General features: G+C 37.3%; 1 protein-coding gene across 2 annotated transcripts in view; it reads left to right on the forward strand.

The window, feature by feature from the left end:
* Positions 1 to 9,166, forward strand: part of rbms2a (RNA binding motif, single stranded interacting protein 2a) — a 608,287-nt gene that overhangs the window by 210,059 nt on the left and 389,062 nt on the right. The window lies entirely within an intron of this gene.

Below are 9,166 nucleotides of genomic sequence, written 5' to 3' on the forward strand. Positions count from 1 at the left end.
GAAAGGAAATGAGGATATATTTAGTGATTTGGGATCCTTTGATTGTAGGATCATAATTAGTTAATGTGGACCAGCTGGGTAAATCATGAGCACATGCTCCTCTCGAAATTAGTTTAAAACTAAACTCCACTTAACGTCAAAATAACGTTGTCCTTTGATGCTTTCTAGACATTGAATTTTGGTCACCTGAAGTCATGACCGTCATGAAAAAAAAGGTTTTAATGCATGTATGTTACGTTGGGTGTAGTTAGGACACTGCGTTACGTTCATTGCATCAATACAAAAATTATGAATAAAGCTTTCAGATGAATTTCTAATAACAAAAAAGACACTTATGCCTGGTTGGTAGTCCAGGGTCACAATAATCCTTATGAGGTTTGTGCACACCACTGAAAACAACATTATACCTCCATTCATGACAGAACAGTGTTACCAAATCAAACTCATAAGCTTCTGACCGCACAGAAACACAGCCAGACCTTCATGACAGAGCCATACGCATATTTCACACATACAGTACGTATATTTGTGTGCTTAAGCTGAAATGTACTGTAACACTTAACAATAACAGTACATGAATAATGTTATGTATGTATTTATATGCAAACTAAACATTACTTTATTATGAATTAATGATGAGGTAAGGCATGCGCAAATCATGAACTAACTTTAACTACAACACGAGTCATAAGAGTTTGTGTGTGTATAATGGCTGCATTAATTAGTTGTTATACATGTTGTTAATTAATGTATTTTTAAACCTTTAAGTTTAAGCTACATGTAACCATTATGAACTTCTGAGCTGTTAATAAATATGTCATGACTTTACTTGAGGGGTACATCGTTAATATCTCATCCTGAACTACTCATGAACTCCTGTTTAAACTGTTCATGTTGATGAAGACAGAATACGTTTCTATTGTGATTCAGTGTAAACACACCAGATGAATGTGCTAAAGGAGACCATGAGTAGTTTAGGGGTTATTGATGATGTTTCCCTCCAAGTAAAGTCATGCTTAAAGTCATGCATAAGGAGCTCATGAGTAGTTAAAAGTGGGTTAATAATGACGTGCCCCTGCAAGTAAAGTCATGCATAAATAAAGTCATGCTTAAAGTCATGCATAAGGAGCTTATGAGTAGTTAAGAATGGCTTATTGATTGTGTTCCCCTCCAAGTAAAGTCATGCTTAAAGTCATACATAAGTAAAGTCATGCTTAAAATCATGCATAAGGAGCTCATGAGTAATTAAGATTGGGTTAACGATGGTGTGCCCCTTCAAGTAAAGTCATGATAAAATTATACATTAACATATCATGAGTTCATAATGCTTAAATTAAGCATAAACTAATGTGGTAATTAATCGATAATTAACGAACAAGCATGTACAAGTAATTAAAGTAGCTGTTATTCCAACACAATCTCTCTGCAATTCGTAACTTTTTGATTTAGCGGCTAATCCGTATGAATTCGTAAGATCTAATTCGTACAATTGCTCATTCCCAATGACAGCTGAGTTTAGGGGTGGGGTTAGGTGCCACGCCTCCTTTTTAAAATCGTACACTTTTCTATGACTGAACTTGAATTTGTACGAATTAGCCACTAAACTGACAAAACGTAAAATACTTTCGTTTTCTCATGAGATCAGGCTGGTTATACACACATGAACTCTTGGGACTCATGTTGTAGTTGAAGTTCATGCTTACTGCATGCATTAACTCATCATTAGTTCATAATAATGTTTAGTTTGCATATTAATTGAACATTATTGATGTACTGTTATTGTAAAGTGTTCCCGCTGAATCTTTTATTTCAGCACAACATGAGGACATCTCACTCTTAAATCTCTTAAAATGTTTTCAAATATACTCATCATAGGCTATCAATGTTCTTTTATTTATTGCTTATTATTTATCCTTGTTTTATTTGTCATTTTTTTGAGCGCTCACATATTGTCTTTGCAATATTCTCTCACAGCATGGACGAGTGTGTTTTTACGTATAATGATCAGTCGATATTTAGATGTGTGCAAAATGAGATTATTTCCACAGATCTACACCGAAATGTACCACAGTGGTGTGCTGGATAAATCTGCAGAGATCGTAACGGTAGCAGCTTCATGTAAATGCACTGATCCGGATTCGTGACAGGGTAAAATATGACCTGCAGCAGTAAACATGTGGTAGATTTACCTTCATTTTCAGACCAAAGCCGAATGTGCAGATCATGTGTAAATGTTCCCTCACGCGGTGCGCATGTGCACATAAAACTGTTGTAATTACCAAGGGAACACAGCCATATTTCTGGAGACATGATTGAAGCCCTTAGAAATGCATTAACCCTTTAGTGTCTGTTCGGTTTTGACCAATGTATAAATGTAGCAGTCCATGGCAAAGTGTAATTGAAAAAGGCCACAGGATATTAACGTTCTTATGAATTATTCAAGCAGTTTTTTAATTATTAAACAGACTCAACATTTGTTTTGTAAGTTAAATATGAAATATCTGAGTTTCTTTATATTCCTGAAATAGTGTTTACCTTCATTTATTGCAGTAGAGGTCAAGCTGAGTTGTTTTTTTTAATGAAGGTGGTTTTAGCGGTGGCTTTTAATGTGTTTATTATGTTTGTTTACGTTCATTATTCGTTTCTACATTTGATTTGTCTCTTTATTTGTTTAAAAAACAAACTAAACAGTGTGGGTCATTTAAGTTTGTGTTTGTTATGCACATTTTTACTTTTACAAAATGATCTTTTGTTTTGTTTTATATTATCTTACTGCTAAAAGTCTTTAATTAGGGTTTTGCGAAAGCACCCCGGATGTGTTATTTCTTGTAAAAATAACCTTTTTTTTTATTAGCAAAACCTTTTTTTAAATATAAAAGCATTTAGCAGTTGTTTGTATTTTCTTCTCGTTGTTTATGTCTAGTATTTCTCTCAGTATGTGCCTTGCAAAAACGTTTCACCTTGCACAACTTATGGAAATTGTTATTGTACGTCCAAATGAAAATACGAAGATACAAGTGGTATTAATACCTTCAAATGATGTCTGCACATCATGTCTGGCCTGCTTTTTCTTCTTCTTCTTAAATGCATTTTCTGTATTTTGGAAAATGGTTTTCTAAATGTTACGATTTTATAAAGAAATTTCTCATCAAATTCTGTATTGTCATCCTTTCTTGTTTTTAACACTCATTTCAAGAGTTCACACTTAGCTGATAATCAATATGGAGTAATTGGCATGCTGTCCCGGGAGAGACCCCTGAGCTCGTAATATTCTCAAGCCTGGGGCTCCCTCCCATAGAAGAGCGAGAGGGGAGTTCGAGCTCAGGTAGGTCTCGAGAACTCCCCTACTTGTAGCCTTGTTAGAAGTCTAAACTAAGGACTAAGGTTATCTTGGGTGATAATTTGGTTTAGTCGATTGGCTATGGTGTATGTTTTTGGACAGTGGGAGGAAACCGGGTGAACCCAGGGGAAACCCACACGAACACAGGGAGAACATAGAAACTCCGCACAGAAACGCCAACCGACCCAATAGGAGGTTGGACCAGTGGTGTTTTTGGTGTGAGGCAACAGTGCTAGCCACTGAGCCATCGTGTCGCCATGTCGGAAAAAGGGTAGGTAATAAACGGGGATGGGGGGGTGGCTGGGTCATGACGAAGATAACTGAAGTAAAAAACTCTGGTTATTTATAATGCTGCTGTAATCATCTAATAGGGCAGATTACGAAGCGAATGAGGTGCCAGCCGTGTTGATCATAAGCACTTAAGTAGATCGTTTTAGACGATCTGTCTAAAGACAGTAAATCGTTTTATGGAAAAAATATCGGGCTTAATACATATGAAAAATACGAAGACCAATTTAAAAATATATATATACTCAAAATCAAACATTTTTAAATACTAAATCACCTTTATTTTTTTGAATATGCTATAAAATATTTTAGGTTCTCATTTAACAGGTTTTCTTGTTTGTTTGTTTTTCACAATAAAACCAAAATCAAGTGTAGTGGTGCAACAGGATTATGTTTTTTGGATGTTTTTGTAAACCAATGCTGTGTGTGAAAGCCATTTAAAACAGTCATTCTTTAAAATAATAAAAACATGGTCAACTAGCCTAATTGGTAGAGCAGGCAGTCAAAGGGTTAAGACTGGTTTGATCAATTTGGCTAAATGTGTAAACCAAATATATATGTGTAGCCAACATCAATGCTGTAATTTATTCATGTAGAAAAGTTGAATCACAATCACGATAATTCTTTAGCAAACCACATGCAGTTTTTTTTTCCATTTATAGCCACTAGAGGGCCAATACTGTATAATATCTATCTAAAGCAGGGGTGTCAAACTCAATTCTAGGAGGGCTGCAGCCCTGCACAGTTTTGTGCAAACCCTGCTCCTACACACCTGTGGGTTTCAAACAAGCCTGAAGGACTCAATTAGTTTGATCAGGTGTGTTTAATTAGGGTTGGAACTAAACTGTGCAGGGCTGCGGCCCTCCAGGAATTGAGTTTGATACCCCTGATCTAATGCCTCCATCAAGGACTTACTTAAAAATGTGGCTCTTCAAAGGTCAAACTGAGATTTACTCGCCTGGCCCTTAGCAAGACACTAAACTGCAAGAAGACCAAGGAAACTGTATTCATAAAATAAAACACTTACTTCTGCAACATAAACCAGCTTTGGGTAGTTTTTTTTTTTTTTAAGGAAATGGCATTTATTAAACGTCTACACATATAGACTCTATTGAATGCTTCTGTTGAAAATAAACAGGCGTAAAGATCAGGTTTTATACAACTTGGCACAACACGATCAATCATTTAAGGTCAGGAAAGTCATTCTTTATAACGAATAGACAACGCAAATACAGAGAAAAAGGACAAGACTAATTTAATCATCGCTATAATTAAGGTTCTTCGAACAGAGATCGATAATGTGCTGCCAGATTAAAACAAGGTCCATGCATTATACATACTTTTATAAGCGTCTGTGTTTAACAGCCTCATTTATCTGACCACCGCAAGGCCTGTTTCCATAGTAACCCAGCAGCGCCGGCCATGTTAGAGCACGGCTGCCATATATTTCATTCCCTTGTTTTATGGGCTTCTGTCTTCATGTATATTTGATATGCTAGAAATATGGCCACTGCAATGCAAAAGAGCAAAGGCATGTTAATATGCAGAGGACAAAGGTGCCTATCCTGAACCTTGGCTAATGCTATCTCCTTGCTAGCGTTCTCTGTTTGAACTTCAAGGTAGGTGTGTGTGTGTGTGTGTGTGTGTGTGTGTGTGTGTGTGTGTGTGTGTGTGTGTGTGTGTGTGTGTGTGTGTGTGTGTGTGTGTGTGTGTGTGTGTGTGTGTGTGTGTGTGTGTGTGTGTGTGTGTGTGTGTGTGTGTGTGTGTGTGTGTGTGTGTGTGTGTGTGTGTGTCTCTCTCTCAATGTTTTGGCGGTAAGCAAGCTAAAACCCTGATCTACAAGCCAACTTCTAAATGACCAACTAATAGTTATAAATCTTAAACTTTCTAGCTTAAAGACTTGAAGCTTTTAGGAAACAACTGACCAAAACTACAAAGAAATAAATCATCTATTTACATCGAGGGAGACAAAACTTTTAAACATTAATTCTTAAAAGGTAGCCAGTTCAAAATAGCGAGCTAGCTGTCAGTCAGTAAAGCCTACATACCAAAAAATGAGCTAAAGCATATGCTAGCATGTTTAGAACACTATAGTAGCCTAATGTTAAGTCTTAAGATAACTGGGCCACATTTGCTATATCTTCTCTGGGCCACTATAGGCTAACGGCTGCAATAGCTAAAGTTTACTGTGACAAATATTTGCCAAAAGTGGCCCACAAACGTTTTAAAATAACTGGGCCACATTAGGCTCACAGTTGCATTAGCCAGAGTTTACTGTGCTGAATATTTGCCAAAAGTGGCCCATATATCCCTTAAGATAACTGGGCCACATTTGCCATATCTTCTCTGGGTCACTATAGGCTAACGGCTGCATTAGCCAGAGTTTACTGTGCTGAATGTTTACCAAAAGTGACCCACAAATGTTTTAAAAATAACTGGGCCACATTTGCCATATTTTCTCAAGGCCACATTAGGCTCAAAGTCGCAATAGCTACTGTAGAGTTTACTGTGCCGAATATTTGCCAAAAGGGGCCCATATATGCTTTAAGATAACTGGGCCACATTTGCCATATCTTCTCTGGGCCACTATAGGCTAACGGCTGCATTAGCCAGAGTTTACGGTGCCGAATATTTGCCAAAAGTGGCCCACAAATGTTTTAAAATAACTGGGCCACATTTGCCATATTTTCACATTAGGCTCACAGTCGAAATAGCTAGAGTTTACGGTGCCAAATATTTGTCAAAAGATATATGTATATCAATAAATATATGCCTTAAGTTAACTGGGCCACATTTGCATTCACAAGTGTGAGCCACTTTAGGTTTAGACCTAGATTACCCTTAAATGACTATGCCACATTTTTGCCAACAGTGGCCCACATTTGTCCTCCATCATTTGGGCCAAATTGATCATTTTCCACATGGGCCACATTAGGCTCAAATTCAGATTACATTTTGCCATAATCTTTGCCTTAAAAATGGCCCATATATGAATTGGAATCTTTGGCTTCCCTTTGCCATTGTACAGGTGGACCACTTCAGGCTTACACTCATTTTGTCTGGGCCGGTGGAAGACCACCAGTGCGGCATAACTGCCTAAAGTGGCCCACATTCAAGTGGGAAGTTTCTGGCATCATGTTATCATATTTCATTTACATTGTTTGCTGATTTTATTCAACAAAACTAGTATTTAGTGCAAGTTGGGGCTATTTTGCCTCATGGTCAGGGCAGTAAGTGACTGTATTATCATCAATAACATGACTTGTTGTGCACAAAAGTTTGTAACCTACAAAAACGTTAAAAAAACGAAATCTTACCCATGCAATGTTGTGCCTTTATGCTTTGTTTTCATTGTTTGCTCTTTTCTACACAGCGCTAAAGTCCAGCATTTTCACAATGGCTTTAGTCTTGACTAGTGCGGTTGAATGACATTTGTCCTGGGAGGACTGTACAAATATGGCGGCGATATTGACGCATGCTCACAATAGCTAATGTATATATCTATGGGTGCTTATAAAACAGCTAGAATATTCAGGCAAGGCTTTCTCAAGTCAACATGATTGTCCTGACAATTTTATATTTAGTTTTATTCGTAGTTTCTGGTGCTGAAGTTTAACCATGACACGATTTGTTGTAAATTTGATTAAGACTGACACAATCTTGGTCATCTGGGAAAGGAAAGCTCCTTAAAGTAAACATAAAAGAAATCTAAAAATCTATTGTGGTCCTGGAGGTCTGCTAGTGACTTCTCTGTTTCTAATTAATAAAGTTAGAGGAGCAGAGGGCCATCACTCAGCTTTTTTATTTCTTGGTTAAAGGTTTAGAGGAGGCAGTAAAACAGCAGCGCGCCACACCTGATTTCATAATGAGAGAGAGAGAGAGAGAGGAAATGGGATGGAGGAGGAGAATGAAGAAACACGAAACACAAAGGAGAAAGAGGCGGGAGGAAAGCCATTTGCATTGTTATGAAATTAAAGTATTTCTGAATTTTAATTCTCCATAAATAATCAGTCATTATCTTTAATTATATATAAAAAAAGGATGTAGGCCTGTTTGAAATCACTTTAAAGATGCACTAAGTAATATTTGCAAAACACGATGTAATATCGGAAAATACATTTGCAGCCAATCAGCAGCAAGGGGTGTGTCAAGTAACCAGAAGTAAGGAAAAGAGGCTTGCCACACTGGATAGTTTATAGGCTGTAAAATATATGAACGTAGTATTCGTGACGTCACCCGTGGGTTTAATAAGAATGCAAAAGAAACTACAAGTAGGCGTGGCCAATTGTTGTTATTTTGTTCGAATGTCATTGCACAGACTGGGGATACCAAACAAGGGTAAAGAGGCGGAGCCTGAGCGGAGCTACAGACCTGCTAGCATTTTGCTTAGAAAGGCTTTTCTTTGGGAGAAACGCTTAATACTTCATTACCTGCGACTCGTTCGTCTGACCACGTGTATGGCTGTTCACTACATCAATAAAGTGTTTAGACTATTAAACCACTGTTGTGATACATTGAGCCACTAAACATTGTTCTTATAATGTTTTTTATACAAGAAAGGAAAGCACATATTACATCCAAATACTTCAGATATAGTGTGTTAATAAACGCAAGACTATTAATGAAATCCAGGCATAACACTGTATGGCAACACTTTAGACGACTGTTCTAGAGCCAACAGCTAATCAATCTGTCAGATTCTGGAGTGCTTTACATGCCTAAAGACAATTACAAATGATAATTGATCTTAAAAACAAATACATTTATAGAGATGGTATACAAGTATATAACTTCACTCACCTGGAAAATGGAGGCCATGTAAATGGTTTATGTGCACACAGCATCCCATATCATCTGATAATTGCAAGAAATAATCCCAAAAGGCAACTGACTGTGTGAAGAAACATAAAACAACACAAAAATACAATATATATGTCGAGTTCAGAGGCTAATCAACCGGAATCAGCTGAGGTGATTTGACGGCGCTCAAGTGGCCACGCCCTTAATTATGCAGACTTAATATAAGTGAATAAAAATTAAACGGATGAGTTATAGAAAAATCCACCCCCTCAAAGTTGTCATAAAGGATAATATTAGCTTGTACCAGGCTGTAAACATGTCTATATCAGCTGTAAAATTGGCCAATTTAGCACTGCAGTCAATGAACATCTGGAGTATATGGAGACTGCCCCCAAAGGCGAGTCGATGAACTGCAGTTTCAGTTACTTCCGTGTTGGCTTCAAGAGGGAGAGCAGGAGGTTGCCACTTGGTATAGCTACTTCATTTGGCAAAAATTAGCTTAAAGTCTGCGAAATCTAAATTCACAATGTTTATTTTGCTCATGCACATTGCTGTTTAAGTGAACAATTAATGTGTGCAAGTTTATCCACAGAAGAAAAAACAATATCTTTACTCAAAGTCTGAGCATCTGCGTCTGTGTGGCTCCTTCTCTGATGATGTCAGTTTGACCCTTCAGCCAAAACATTCTTAACCACGCCCCTCCTCCAGTTTACTATTAGAATAATAAGCAAAAAAGCC

This window comes from Danio rerio, chromosome 11 (assembly GCF_052040795.2).
Source record: "Danio rerio strain M-AB ecotype USA chromosome 11, GRCz13ab, whole genome shotgun sequence".
NCBI classification, from domain to species: domain Eukaryota; kingdom Metazoa; phylum Chordata; class Actinopteri; order Cypriniformes; family Danionidae; genus Danio; species Danio rerio.